Here is a 16,850-nt window from a genome sequence, read left to right on the forward strand (position 1 = left end):
TGTAGGCCTTCATATATAGAAATTTGCCCTTCAGCCCTTGTATATCTCATAGAGATGGCAGATAGACATCTGCTACAAAATTTGTACATGTATTTTATATTGATAGTAAAGATATCTTTTCTTGAATGTCATTGCAGTGTATTTTATTTTCTCTCCTTTTCGATATCTGCAAAAAATAAATTACAAATGTTTGTTAGTTAGAAAGTGAGATCTTGATATACATCTAAGTAGATATAATATGATGTGAAAACTTACTCGTTTCTTGTCAAGTTGGAATACAAAGGAGCATGGTAGTTCAATGTCTTCATTTTGTAAATCCATCCTCACTTGATGTAGCGTACATGATTTTCTGATCTTTAAGATTGCAATAATATACTCGTTGAACCAAATATCAAGATCCACAATAGGATCCTTGCTGAAATCATTAAGATTCTGGTCTAAAGCAACTAGACTACTACCAACAAAATGCCATCGACTATAGTAAAAGCTAAGGATAAAATTTTGAGTAGCAATCATATATTTACAAGCTATAGAGTCTTGATCTATCTTACATATAATTTTTCCTTCTGTCCTTGTATCCCATCCTTCATCAACAAATTGTATGATATGATCATATGTTAGTCTCTTCACTGAAAGCATGGTTTTTGTTATTCTTATCTCCATATTAGAGAAGAAATCAATAAATATATTAATAGGCATAAATAAAGTAACTTTGCTTAGCCTACTTGAGATATTAGATTTTAGTGCTTTCTGGATCTCAGAAAATATCTTACATCTATAGCCCTCACTAGTAGCTGGACTTGGCAAAGGCCACTCAAAGCTTGAAAAATCTGGCAAAGGAAGGAGTTTTATTGATCCCCATTGGCAACACCGCATAGGAATAACATAAGAATGGTCATAAAAGAATATTCCATTCTCTGCAAGCTCTGTCTTCTTTCTACCTCTATACATTTCTTCTCCAATTGAACCATGTATAACATCAATAACATCAATAATAGATTCCACTGGTTGCCATTCCTCAAGATTAGAGGGATAGACATCTACAAGACAAACAAATATTATAATGGAAAAACCTAAACCATGTTTAAGAAAGGAAAAACTTTAAGAATCAAATTCTTACAATTTGGTCTATGCATTGGAAGCTTTGAAGATCCAGGTTTCAAACACAGCTCTCTATGCATGAACACATGTTGCACTAGTACCTCTTTGATACTATTCTTATTTGCTCCAAGCTTAAAATCTCGGATTCTGCCCTTCCAAGCAGAGATAAACGAGCTCTCATGTCTTTGCCTTTTTCCACGTTTTGCTTGTTGCATGGTGATCCAACTACCTTTGCTAATGATAGTAGGAATCCATCTTCCATCAGTTTGGAATGAGTTAAACACTGATATGGATGTGATTTGGGAGCTTGGACGCCTTGTTGAAGGTCGAATTTCTGTATCCATGGTAGAAGAGAGAGATACATGCACAGAGAGAGAGAGAGAGAGAGAGAGAGAGAGAGAGATAGAGAGAGAGAGAGAGAGAGAGAGAGAGGACTAGGCTATCATAACGGAGGGAAAAACAATAGAGGAATAAAAGAAACGAGGAAAAAAACTGAGCGCCATACTTTTCACCAATTTGAATTTCGATTACATCAGTCATTATCATTAATCTAGAAACATCATTAAATAAAAGTAGCCGAGACTCTATGCCATTAATGCAAAATATGTCATAATCACGAATATAAGAGACTAAAAATACATAATAAAAATACAAATTCGTAATATTATCATATTTATATATTTTTGTAAAATGATTTTTTATTTTTTTTAAATTAGAAGTTCCGTTACGGAGGCTTTGCTCTTATTGGTCTAGAGCACTCTCTCTCCACATCCTAAAAGGCATTTTCGAGACCTCAAAACTCCCCTAATGTTTGGAACAGGTTGATGTTGAAAATGGGAGTGCATACATCAAGCTTGGCAGTAGAGTGAGAGAAGGTTATGTATAATGGGGATGTCCATCAACAAGCATATGAAGAAGAAGATGCTCATTTTATTCCAAGCAATCATTATTCATGAAAGCATTGGGCTCATGCTACAACAGAGACAATTGTTAAAGTGGGAGAAGGAGAGACGCCTTGCATAGCTCTCTTGGATCATGGTTGCGAAATCAATGTTATGGCACATAGCTTGTATGAGAATGGAGGTTGGCCGATTGATATAGATCCGGGATGGCGCATGTGGACAGGCAAACAATTCATTAGGGGATCTTTATGCGGCTTGTCTGAATATACATGTGACTATTACAGATGTTAGGGAAATAAAGGAAGAAATGGCAAAGTTAAAGAAGGCAACCATAGATCAAGAGGCTAATTTGGAGCATTGAAAAAGCCTTGTATTAGAGTTGAAGTCGGGTAGGTCGCAAGTGCAATTTGAAATCGAACATCAATTATATGGAGTTGCTTGTAGGAGGCCAAGGGTTTCTTGTTAAAGGCATTGATAGTTAGCTACCTTTAAAGCTAGGACCTCCATATCAACGCATTAATAAGTGGATGGGTACAAGTGCAATGAAGCCCATCTAGCACAACAAATGGGCAGAGAGAATGTAGCAACAAGCAATAGGCTATATAAGGAAGGAAGTGAGGAGATCAAGGGTTGGAAGAAGAAGAGAAAGGGATCAAGTATCTAAGGAAAATTAAGATTCGAAGATTCAAGGGCTCCCATGCTCAACTATTAGATCTTTGATGTGTCCATATAACGAGTCCCTGGTGCCCTGAGTGCTATCTAGTAGTAGAGCTATCACTTGTATTGTCCTTAGTGACAACATCTAGCAGTAGTATTTCCATCATCTTTGTATTCATCAATTATTCTTGAGTTCATGAAGGTTCTATGATCCCTCACTGATTGTCCCCGAGTATTATGTTACCATCATTTCCATCTCTACTAAGACATTTGTATTGATTTCATATAGCAATATACATTCAAGATTGTTTCCATTGTTGAGTTCATTTGACATTTGTTTTTAATTGTTGTGACTATGTCAAGTTCCGTGCATTGGACGTTGACTATAGAGTAGGATGTCAAGATTGTTTCTATTTTTGAGTTCATTTGACATTTGTTTTTCATTGTTGTGACTATGTCAAGCTCTATACATTGGACGCTGACTGTAGAGTAGGATGTCAGTATCCACCTATGCTGGCTCTAAGTATGATCACCCTCGACTTTGTAGTGGTAGTGATTAGACCCAATTACACACATGGCAACCATGATCATTGTTCCTCTATGTGTTAAAGTGAATGCATATGCATTCGCAAGGTCCGCCTATTGATACAATTTTGATTCTAGGCCAAGCATGGCGATCTAGGTCGTATGAGAAGTGTCAACAAATACCATCTCCTCACGCTTCTTCTATCCTCAATGATGATGCATCCGAGAGCAACAATCTTCTCTACAATTGAGAAGGTATCGTTGGCATTCCACTCCCTAATTGGTAGTGAATCTATACTTCCACCAATTTCTTTGACTACTCTAGTAAATCTAATGAGTTGTTTCTTGCCTTTTGTTAAACTAGTTATTGTCCCCTCAATACCCTCAACTCCGCCCTCATTTACAATTCCAATGGCCCACCCACCCAGTATTTCATTTCCAAAGTTCTCTGATCTTCCAATGAGGATTTGAATGACTTTATCCATTAGTTTGATGTGGCATACATGGTCAACTTCCCTAGTCAAGTTAATGAGCTTCACAAGGTTGCCATATTTGAATCTTCAATGCAAAAAAAGGATGTGACCCAAAGAACATGGCTACCAATATGGAATTATGTACCCATCACATTCCATATTTGATTCCAACTTGACACAACAGATGCATAAAAGCTTGAAAGGATCCGCAACCTTAAGGAAGGGTATGTATTAGTCTAGGCATATATTGCCAAGTTCAATAATCTCAATAGTAGAATTGACCCAAATGCTCAACCAAAAGATGAGATGTTGAATACATTGTATATTCAAGGTCTCAATAAACCTATCTAGAAAGCATTTTCTTTCGATGACTTGTTGGGTAATAGCATAGACCCATTCTACAAGAAATCCCTTAGATTATAGCAATTTCTATCTAAAGAAAAGTCAAGAAAAGGAAGAAAATCCAACAAGTCAACTCAAAAGCACCATAATGATGATAGCACTGATTTCGATTTTGATTATGACTTGGAGGTAGAATCTAGCAATGACAAATCTAACTCCAAAGAGGAGGCGAAGAAAAAGCCCACCAGATTAAGAAGAAGGACAAGGGTAAGAAAATTTTGAAAAACACTAAGAAAAATGAGGTCAAAAATCTCGAGTGCACACAGTGTAATAATCCCAAAGACATGTTCAGGTTGAATGCGGCCTAAACCAGAGATGGTGTAGTATTTACAACATGGTCACTCATAATATTGAGCATTGCTCGAATAATGGAGGTAGCAAATGGCATGTCCAGGAGGATGGCAAGGTACTAGAGTATCCCCCTCTAACCAGTGGACCAATGAAGGTCCTACACCTGATGTTGCTTACACAAATCCTTGGGGAAGTTACTATATTTATATCCCCAACATCATGTGCGTTTAAGGTCTATTTATAAATATCCTTATCTGTGATTTTTTCTTGAATAAAACATAACCCTTTTCTATTCAATCTGTAAATAACCCCTTTACATTACACCCGTTTGTATGTAAAAAATGTATAAAAATGGTATTTTAAAAATACCCTATTTTGAACCCACGTGATACACACATATATTCATTAGTAACTTACCCAAGCACAAATCAGGAGTACCAACAACTCGATGATGGCCATGGTATGAGTGGTAAAGGAGAAAGAGACCAAGAAAAATTTCGGTCATTCTGTTAACACTATTTCTTCTACATGTAAGAATGATGTTGGAGATCAGAGTGTCTAAAAGCTCAAGCATATGATGCTCAAAAAAGGTAAGGACAAGGCCCCGATGGAGCTAACATAGTAGAAATTAAGGAACTGACAAAACTAGATATTTATGTGATAAGCTAGTCAATAAGAGAGCCGACAGTGATGAAATATCTAGCCTCAAGCTCTAATCTAGTGGTTAAACCCAAAAATTGGTCTAGTCGCTCATGTGTTGGGAAAAATCTACAATCTAATGCCCATATTCTACCAACTCATAGAATGCAACGAGGTGTGAAGATAAAACCACACCCAGGATGAAGTCACTTAAATCCCAAATTGGTCGTAGGCCCAGAATCTCCAAAGTCAAAACTATAGCAAGAGCCTACATGGAAAGCAGCGACCCCAAAATAGGAGAAAAACAAGCAAGTTGTGAGAGAGGATCCGCAACCTAGAGTTAAAAGCCTAGGTGGTCACCTTGGGATTCACAAAGGGAAGCAACCAAAAGTTTATCCTGGCAAGTAGAAGAGTTGATTATCGAATGATAACCCTAGTAAAGAGCACAAGAAGAATCCAAATGACTAGGGTAAAACCCTAGATGCTAATCCTAGAGGAAGAAGCCATCAGGCTGATGCTATGCATGCAGCAATGGAAGGGAACATGCCAAGAATTTTGGTTTTTCCGGAGTCATTCAAAGTATCAAGTGAATGGGGACTAGTGAATATTATTGTCCCACTAGGTGACCTCTTGAATCTTGTACTAGCTTTCAAGGATCCCCTATTAAAGATGATTTAGCTAGAGCACCTAATATTACCAAAACCAAAAGTAGTCGCTATGACTTCTAATGTTCTGAAGGTAACAGTTTGTAAAATCCAACAAGACCTAGTGCTAGTAGGCCCCCCCATCTGATTCGACCATTTTGATTATTCATGTTCAGTGTAAGGACTAGATCATCTAGAATGTCCTGCTTGATGATGGATTCGGTGTCAATATCATCACATTGGAAACTTGTAAAGAATTGGGGTTACTGGATTGGGAGTGAGCCCCATTCATGGTAAGAATGGCCAATTAATAGTGGGTAAGACCTCTTGGTATCATGCACTATGTACTTCTAGAAATTGCTACAATTCAATTCATGGGTTCTTTGGTTGTGTTGAATATGAAGCATGCGGATGAAGATTACTGCCTATTGTTGGGAAGACATTGGCTACACCAAGAAAAGCCATAATTGGGATAAAGAAAAAACTTATAATCCATAGAAATCAACATAAAGTGACTTTGTTCTTAACCAATGTTACCCCACTTGCCCCACACTAAAAACCAGTTGTTGTCACTAAAATAGTCAATATGGTAGAAGGCTCAAGTGATGATAAGTAAGAGAAATTCTAGAAGGCTAATGCAAATTTACATCCTTTGTGTCTCATTAATGTGTTGCAGATCAATCAACAATACATGCAGCCACAAAGTATACAACCCAAACCCCAAAGAAGAAGGAGGAGGACATCACTCTAGATAGTTTCGGAACCCAGAACCTGGACTACGAGATAGAAAATATTGATGATGATTAGATTGCTATCACTCAAATAAAGAGGAATGGGTATATTTACAAGAGCATTGGAGACTAAAAGGCACCAATGCAAGAAGGTTGATGATACAATTAGAAATGAATGGGACCCCCACTAGCTAAAGAAACACGAGGAGTTTGAGGCAGAAATTAGTGCACCGATTGGGCCTTTTTGTCAAATTGCATGTTGTATATTTGGGATGGTAACCATCGACTCACAACATGGATGAATGAGATACGCACATATTAATGGTCCTAAATCATAGGCCCTTAACATTTTTCAATGTGTTTGTTGCCTATGTTGTCGTAACATATTAATTGTTTGCAATAGCCTTTCCAAATAATGCGAGACAACATGTGCACGTTGATTGTCGCCTTGTGAAAGTGACAAGCATGTCAAATGGGTGATTTTGTCAGTTATATCTCATACAAACATGTATACTATGGGCCATTTTCTCATATACTTGAAATTTCTTTATGTACTTAATGTCACATGGATGAATAAATATACAGAAGACACTGATGTAGAATGTATACGAGCTGGCACAAAAGGCGGTTGTTCATACCTTGCTAGGTTAGACTGACCACGCAACTATTTTTGACAAGTTAACTTATGATGCAAAGGTATGGATACAAGTGCATACAAAGCCAACACCTATTCCCGCATGGTACAAGGAACCATTGATTTCACTTGCCCACCCATGTCATGTGGAAGGTAGACTTGATGCATTTTTTCTCAATGCAATAATGTTGTCCTTAATTACCAAGTGTAGGACAAGTATGATATGGTGGCGTGGCCAATCGAACAAAAACAGACATAGCTCTCTAACTCTAAGGAGGCGTACTATAGTGTTAATGAAAAGCTTGTCAAGAAACTCAACATTTGCTAAGAGTGCAAACCCTAGCCTCAAAGAGAAGTGGTATCAGTAAGTCACTACCTCTCTGTACTTGCCATTGATATATACTCAAATTACATTGGTCTGAAGTAACAATGTTTCTATCAATGCAAAATTATCTCATGCTTGGAGTGGGGCTCCAAGATCAGGGGTATGTTGAATGAGGAGAGAGTATATACATTAGCATCCTCAAAGCTAAATGAGGCAAATCACGTAAGGATATTGAAAGCCATGGAGAGTTTTGGCAAGAAAATTTGAACATTGATGGGCATACATGAATGTAGGTTATTCTCATTCATCTCTATATTATCTACATTGTAAGTTTGATGCATTATTATTAAATGACATAACTCTTATTTGAGCTTATGAAAATGTAACTTTTCAAAGTTGGGTGAGACAAGAGATCTTTTGGGCCATGTTGCAAGATGGCAGAAGAAGACTACTCTTGAGTTGGAAGAGCTATTATAACATTTGAGTGGAACACTATTTGTTCTTCCAATACATGCAAGGGGACAAAGAAAAAATATAAAGAGAGAATGTTTCACTCCATCTTCCATGATTTCAAGCCAAATGAAGATATAGAGTCACAAAAGTCATCAAATTTGGCAACACGCAGGATTTTGTATAGGTAGTTCAAAATACCCTTCTCTTATAGCATGTTTGCAATGCTATCTTGCCAATTCATTCTAGAAATATAATGGTGACTTTTCCTATCAAGTTTATGTACGGGCAGATGGAGAGGGGAATTATACAAACTTTGGACCTAGAGGATGATCAGTGCATGTATGAGGAGTACTAGATAGAGGAAGAGTGGGATGAGGAGGTATATGGAAGATGCCCTATCTTCTTTAACTACCCTGAAGGTGAATACCCCTCCAATGAGAAAGGTTTATACCAATAATACTCAAGATAAAAACAAATGCAAGAGACACAAGGTTCCAAAGGTGTGGTAAGTAAAATAAATTGTATTCTTAGGAGTATATTTCACTTTATTGTCTCCTAATAAAAAGACTATGATTGGTTTACAGAAAACTAGTACTAGTAGTGCAATTGTCAAAAAAAAAAACAACAACAACAACAACAATAAAAGAGCAAGTAAACACCTAGTATTGCTGAAGAAAGGCCAAGTGAAGATTGGGGTCCTCATCGCAATTGATTTGGTTTCTCCAAACCCGAAAGATTTGATGTTTTTAAGTATATTAGCCAAGACATCTCTTGTATTCCTATAGTGAAAATATGTCATTGAATATGAATCATAACCACTAGACCATGTAGGCCCCTTGATTGATACCACTAAAGAGTAGATCGCAATCCCAATAATGCAACAAACAACGCACTTGAGTAATAGAGGTAAGACAATTGGAAGTTACAGATTTGCCATTTATTACATATTCATCCAAATTGTTTCAAAGGATGCGTACCATTCCATCCCTTGATATGTTTTCAATGGACTTGATTTGTAGTAGAAGGCACCACCGAGGAGATCCGTGGCATTGGCATGGATAGAAGGATTGAGCAAGTTCATCAAAATCTTGCTGTGGAGAGGCTTAACTTACAAAAATCGGCTAGAGAATAGCCAAGGACACAACATCATATCCCATTGACACATGTATTACAGAGCACCGAGATGGTAAGCTTGCTTGTGCAGAAAACTCATGTGAAAGCATGTAAACCTTGTTCATCACCGAAGTAACAATAAGAATATTTTGTACTGTGCACAGAGGGTGAAAGAACTCAGGGTCTTGGATATGCAATGATAGTAGACATGGCTTGTATGTATAGAGGTAAAGAAACGATCCTCATGAATTTCACATACCATGATCAGATGACGTGAGAGCTTAAAAACATTCTATCAATTCACACAATATTAATAGTGATGTATCGTCTTGTGTAGGAAAGGAAAGAATGCAAGAACACGGACTAGTAGTGCCAGGGGACATCACAATAGAGCTACCAGTAAACAAGCATGACTCGTGGTTTTTTTTCCCCATGGTACAATGACAATAAGGATGATTTGTCTTTTTGCAGAGGAGTATAATTCGAGATTATGAACCTACAATGGTGGAGGATGTGCTAGCCACACCGACACAAGGAAACTAGCATGCCTCAAGAATATTATCTGTATTAACATTCTAAAAGAAGAATATGTTGCTAATTGTGAGGTCATCGTGCAGTAAAGGGCCATACTAAAAGTCACATAGAAGCCCCCTTACAAGACATTGTCTCCCACGCAACTACAACAGTGGAGGATGTGCCAACCACACACACATGTAAACAAATGTGTCTCAAGAATATTATCTATTGTAACATTCAATCAAAAGAATGTGTTGCTAATTGTGAGGTTTATGTGCAGATTGCCATACTATAAGTTAAGAGGAAGACCCCTTGTCAGTCGTTGTCTCCCATGCTACTACGATGGTGAAGGTGGAGTGGCATATTGTTATTTGTGACCCATTGGAGACAAAAAATGCATTACAAAGCAATCAGCCAAGTGAGGCATTCTCTCGATTGGCAAAGGCATTGGAGGAGGTCAACCAACACAAGATGGTCAAGATTGACGAAGAAACCACAAACACAATATGCAATATCATGGTGGTTTGTCTCCTTGAAGACAGTACAATGCATGGATTGTGGGATGGAATTTCGTCATAAAACTCCCATATTGAGGCAAAGTCAGTCAATACCATACATCTAGCTGATCATGTGCTCAAGGACACCAAAATTTTGCTTTTCCTTACCACAACACTCCATGGTAGAGCTCATCGAGCAGGTTGTGGACGATGGATGCTAATGGATGGAGTCAGGGTAGAAATATTAGGCATTACGTATGGCACAAGTTGTTCATTGCAATACACCTGTCTGTGTCATTGGTAGAGAGGTGAGAGTTTTAAAGTCATGATATGGTCATGCCAGATACTATTTACGTATCACACTTGTTGGCTCCATTCAATGAGTCCAATTGCTAAAATTAGTATTTCATGCTTTATATGAAGATACATGTGATATATATTCTAGCATATATGCATTCATACGTCACTTACAATGTAATTATTCATCTGGAGTTCACAAAAGACAACATTACTACGAATGAGGTGGGTGTGAGATACATCAAGATTCCCAATTAGAGGTCAATATAAGATCCAATGTTGTTAATCTACTATAGAGATATTTTGTAGGCATTTAGTAGATTCCTAATACCTTATATGAATACCTACATGGCAGGGCTTTTTGGAGCTTGTTTTGCAAATGTACACAAAAGAAGGGGACAACATTTTAGATTGCAATGCAAGATGTGGTGACCTTGCATCATTTGCGCTAAATTCCGATAGACAAATTGCATGTATCTATCACTTTGCCAAACATGAAAGATTTCTAAGAGCAAAGGTAACATGTTTACATAAACTTGTACAATATCCGACTATAATGTAGTACCCTTTTTTATCATACCAATACATGGGTGCTCACCTTTTTGCATGCACATGTATAGCTACCTCCCACAACTTAAAATTTAATTGTGTTCATCCCAAGCTTTATTGATTGTTTGCCTAGCCTTTTCACTTAATTTTTATAGTTAACACAATTACTCTCCTAAGACAACACGAATAAGGAAGCTTATGTATCTCCTTGTATGTGGAATTAGAAAGCAAGCTTTTGAGCTACTCCATTTACTATTAGGGAGGAAAAGATATGCTTATTGATAGACTAATCTTAGAGAGAGAGAGAGAGAGAGAGAGAGAGAGAGAGAGAGAGAGAGAGAGAGAGAGAGAGAGAGAGAGAGAGAGAGAGAGAGACTGTGTGTGTGTTTCCTACCCTTGCTTGCTTAAGTACCCAAATCCAACATCTACTATGATTGGCTTAATATATGCAAGTGCATGTGTTGTGTGTGGTTTGGAGAGAAGGAAAAAGAAAGGGTTATATTAATGTCTACAAAAGACCAAATAGACCTATGAGACAAAAATGTTACATCTAGAAGGTGGGAAATTTTCTCTAATGCTATGACTAACTTGAATAAACAATATATAACTAATAGGTACAAAATAATGTCTAAATATGAGAGAGAGAGACAGCGAGCTTTCTCCACTCAATGAAGCACCCAAACATGACTTCTATTTGTGATGTTCTTTCAAAGAAGTTTATATAACTCTATTTGTGATGTAATTATATATGCTCATGTGATGTTTATGTGGGGATGGGACACACAAGTGTTCAAGAGATGGCGGGCTGTGGGAGTTGGGGCTTGTTAATGTACCAAGGAACTAAAAAAATATGCACCTAGACACATGCATGTTTGCACAATTGTGAAAATTGGGAATTCAACCTAGGCTATGTTTGGGATTATGTTTCCTTTCTTCCATGTTCCTTCAAAGAAGTTTATACTTCAAAAAATATGCACCTAGACACATGCATGTGTGAGCATTCATTGTGAAAATTGGGAATTCACCCTAGGATATGTCTTGGATTATGTTTCCTTTCTTCCATGTTCCTTCAAAGAAGTGTATGCACCCCATAAACATCACACAAGATATATAATTACATTCTCTAGTGCCTATGTTCAATCAAACCTTAGTGCAATGCTCTCTCTCTCTCTCTCTCTCTCTCTCTCTCTCTCTCTCTCTCTCTCTCTCTCTCTCTCTCTCTCTCTCTCTCTCTCTCTCTCTCTCTCTCTCTCTCAATGATTGGAAATGTTAGCCACTTTTACTTACTAATAGTTATTGGTGATGTTAATCACTATTAGTTTCAATAGTTGTTTGAATTGCTAGGACATTGCAAAGTATTGTGGTTTAATGATAAATTGTTGTCATGCTATAACAATTTTTCTAATGTTAGTAGACTTGATAATACTAAAACAAGTCATCAAGTGAATGCATCTATGTAAAATTTCATTTAATTGAAGGGTAATGTTACTTTTTTTTAATTGTTGCTAAGCCCTTTTGATTTGTAACTTCTACCAACAATGTGAATAGTTCTATATGTTTATGTATGAGAAATCAAACTTTTGATGTTACCAATGTTAAAACATATTATTTTGATCAACTTCCTCATCTATACTACTAGTTAAGGAGAGGTGGGGGGCGGGTGCCACATGGCAACCCCCACCTCCTCCACAAAAAAGAAAGAGAATGTGGGGGCAGGTGCCACGCGTCCAGCACCCGCCCCCTGCAAAAATTGCGCCCGCCCCAATGCAAAGCGCCAGGGCGAGCCTAGGCGCGAAGCGCCTAGTTTGTATAAAGAGAACCAAAAATGCCACAATACCATAAAATGTATTGTCTAGAATATGTGAACCAAGTTCTAAATGTAACAAACAGTTAATCTTACAAATACAAATTGTATACCATTATAATATGATTTAGCAAAAGGCTTGAGTATACAAAAGATATTCCATCATTGGCTATAATGTTTCCTTCTTCATTTCGTCACGACATTACATATTCTCATCAAAGTGATTGTATCCTCACCTTGAGCAAGAGAAAGAGAGTGTGCGTGTGTGTTTAGCATAAGTTATAGCAAGGGACCATAAGTAGAGCTGGAATGTTTCAAGATAATGCAAGAAATACATTACATCCTCATGTCACCTTTGCAAGGCACGCAACCAAACTTTATCTCCATAATCACATCCCTACAAAGGCCTACCTTCTTAAAGCTTGTAGACTTGAGGCTGCTTTATAAAACATCATTGCACATGGTTGCTCAATCAAGTTTGCAACATCAATCAATGGGCAATATAATATCACACACTCCCCTACTTCAATGTATGTTATTTTCTCCATGATACTTTTCATTGTTGTTTATAAAATCTTGAACCAACTCACCAGGTTAAGTTTTAACACCCTAATTGACATAATTTTCATATGTATACACGAGTAATAGAAGCCAAATGAAGCAAAATAACCTCCTAAGTCTGTCCTTGAGATTGGAAAAAAATTGTGCAATCACTTACGATAATGGGATCATAATCCACTATCAATGTAACCTTGAAATGGGACATCATATCCTCTCTACTCTTTCCTCCCTTACTATGGAAATAAAGAATGGAAAATTGTAAAACACTCCATGACTTAGGATGAACAACTCACATAAGAGAAACTTTGTAATTAATAGCCACATCATGCAAAGATAGGGTGGCGTGACACCTAGCAAGGGTGGGAGTATGCATGTTGCAGATATACCTAGGGCGGTGGGCCTTAGTATGGCCTCATACCTAGTGGCACAGCGACAATGGAAACATGTGCAAATCTTTGGTGGGCGAGGCAAAAGGAGAAGCTGTGGAGGGTGAGAGGCCCATAACAATGATATGGAGAAGAAAGGTGGAGGCTGAGGTGGATGACCATGCCTTGCCCTCCGAAGGCTAGTTGTGACCTCACCCCTAATAGAGCAACCCCTCCCAAGATTTTAATAGACTTGATGTCCCCCCAAGATTTTAATAGACTTGATGTCCCTCCAAGATTGCACGACATGTTTTCAACAAGTCTTCTGTCCCTTCCTAGGGAGTTCCTCTACCCCATCGCAACCAAGGGTGCTACCCTGTGGACCCTCCTTCCCACACACAGAGAGAGAGAGAGAGAGAGAGAGAGAGAGAGAGAGAGAGAGAGAGAGAGAGAGAGAGAGAGAGCATATCCATCTTGCAAACAAAATTGCTACAAAGGCCACCCTACCTATACAAAATAAGGAAATTATGAGTCCACAAAAAACATCCTAGTGGATGAAGGCACTTCTACATTTGGATACGCCATGATCATTTGCAAAGGTGAATGCAATTAGCACAAAACAAACACCGAAGGCAAGTTATAACAAACTTGTTATGCATGTTGTTCCTGCCCTTGTACAATCCTATTTGTATATAATTGTGTGTGTGTGTGTGTGTGTGTGTGTGTGCTAGTTAGCAAGGAGATTTGTTGCATACTCAATGAGAGAAAAAGGGGGGGGGGGGGGGGATGTGTTGGTTTAGAAGCCCATGGAATAGCCAAGGCAACTCCCAAAGTTAAGGAGCAGAAAGCATGTGACATCAAAACCCTCATTGCATTTGTGTCACATGGACCAGCATGAATGCTAACCATTATCACAACATATGTAGCATCCCCCCTTCAATGCATTTCATGAGAGAGAGAGAGAGAGAGAGAGAGAGAGAGAGAGACACACACACACACAAAGACAGAGATAGAGATAGAGATAGAGACAAAGACATAGAGAGCATTGAGCAAATTTAACAGCCAAAGAACCACCATCAACATTAATTGCACTCCGTGGATGATTACACGAATTTTAAAATATAAAATGGTTTATGGTTTGATAATACTTTACAATTCTTATGTTCAAAATTGTGCCATGTAAGATAGCTAAAAGGTTCAATAGATTGCTCAATCATAAGGTAGCATCGATTTGCTAAAGGGAGTTCCCTTGAGCCTCCCTTCGTCTTAATATCTACAAAGTCCACGACACACCTTTTTAAAGGGCAAGGGATAACTAAGTTGAGTGCAAGCCATGTGATTGTACTTGCAATTTAACCTATTAGCCTTTACAATGTGTGGCAAGCCTCAATCAATAAAAACAATACTTAGTTAATAAATGTGACAATCACCTTTATCACTCAATCAGTCTACCATCTTAGCCATACTAACCATAAATAGTGGGCCTCAAAAAGTGTGGAAACATTAGGTCTTTTACTTGATGTACCTCTCTCTCTCTCTCTCTCTCTCTCTCTCTCTCTCTCTCTCTCTCTCTCTCTCTCTCTCTCTCTCTCTCCATTCATTAAACATTTACAAATACAATTCTAGAACACCACCTTTTTCATCAAACTATCAATAAGGTTCAACATGAGTTGTCATTTGCTCTAGAATGTGCATTTTCCATTGCTACTATGTGTTATCCCAAAACGGATCTCCATAGCCTCCTCCATCTTTGCATGGCCCAAAAACCACACCAAAAGAAGAGAGATGACCCAACATGGAAGATATACTTACATACACTCAAAAACTCACCCAAACTTAATCTTTGAAATTTTTACATTTTCACTAGGGCCTCCAAATGCAAATTCAAGATAAATAGCCCTTTCACCTTCCCCTCATGGAAAATAAAATTAAATGGTGCCCAATCTCAATCTTAAATTCCTAACCTCTTTAAACACAAAGTGTTGATATTTTCCACAAACATTTGTCAAGGGCAATAATTGTTTGAAGTCCCTAATCATCACAACACCAAAAGTCATTTCCAAGGGAGTATTTAATGACCCTCACCAAGATCTAATCTACATATCCTACTAGCACTTGTCCACAACAACCTGTCTCCCACTACCTTAGCTAGGATTATCTATCACAGTGATACATATTCACCTTAATCTCATATGTGCACCTCACATGTGCACAACTTAAGTGTCGCAATGTGAGTATCCAAAGAGAGCACATGAAGTTAAAAATTCACATCCTTATGATAGTAATCACAACACAATACCTTCAAAACAATCACATTTTTCTTCTATTTGAGCTTGAGAAGATGGACCTTAACATCTTAGACCATGGTAAGGGGATGGTTCTCTTTAAATGGATCTCTAATTTTGATCCTAATGGTCCAAAGTAGATGAAAATCTCAACTGGATTGAATTTCCAAACATGTCGATGCATCTACAACTATATCTAAAAGTAATAATTGCATATATTAGGTAGAATGCTTGGACAAACACCCCATTAATCTAGGTAATCTACACTATCACCCCAAATTTTGATCAATATTGATTTGAAACAAGATCTCTCTAAAGTCTGAGAGATCTTTAACAAATATGAAGTGCATATCCTCCAAAATCAGTGATATAGTAAAATCTTCACATTCCTACTTCAAATGTTTAAGACAAGGCCATTACCCAAGGACTAACCTAAAATAATACAAAATTAAACCAATAAAAGCCCTAATTAGAATATAGAATGAAATAATGGTGGTTTCTAATAGGTCATAAAGAAAAAGAAAAAAGTACTAAAAGCATTGAGTAAATCAAACAAATCCAAAACCCAAAATAAGTTTATCCCACTCTTATGTGAATTAGCAAACTCTAAATAGATACTAACAAAGTTAATCGAGTAATCATATCCTCTAATGAAAAATGGAGATTTATCATAACTTACAACAATTTCTCAAAGAAGAGCAACCTAATTCTAAAAAATGTTTGAAGAATTGTGACCTTACTAATTCGTTTTTAAAAATAGATATGCTCTAAGCAAACAAAGAATCATTGCTTTGCTGCTTGGAACTAATGCAAACAAGATACTTGCCTCTATTCTTGAAAGTAATAACACTTCCAAAAGAAGATTTTCAAAAGTAGGGCAAACTTCCCCAACTCAAAGGGAAAATTAAGAAAAGAAAGTAATGATTACCTTACTAAAGATTATCTTACAATACGAGGGGGGCTTTCAAACCCCAACAAAGCCAAGGAAATTAAAAAGTAGATGCAAATTTATAATCTATCACCTCTAACCTTCCTTGTTTGCAAGAGATTAAAGCTATAGGTACACCACAAGAAAGAAACCTCAAG

Source organism: Lygodium microphyllum, chromosome 26 (genome assembly GCF_053477565.2).
Source record: "Lygodium microphyllum isolate KBCC chromosome 26, Lygodium_microphyllum_v1.1.10, whole genome shotgun sequence".
NCBI classification, from domain to species: Eukaryota; Viridiplantae; Streptophyta; class Polypodiopsida; order Schizaeales; family Lygodiaceae; genus Lygodium; species Lygodium microphyllum.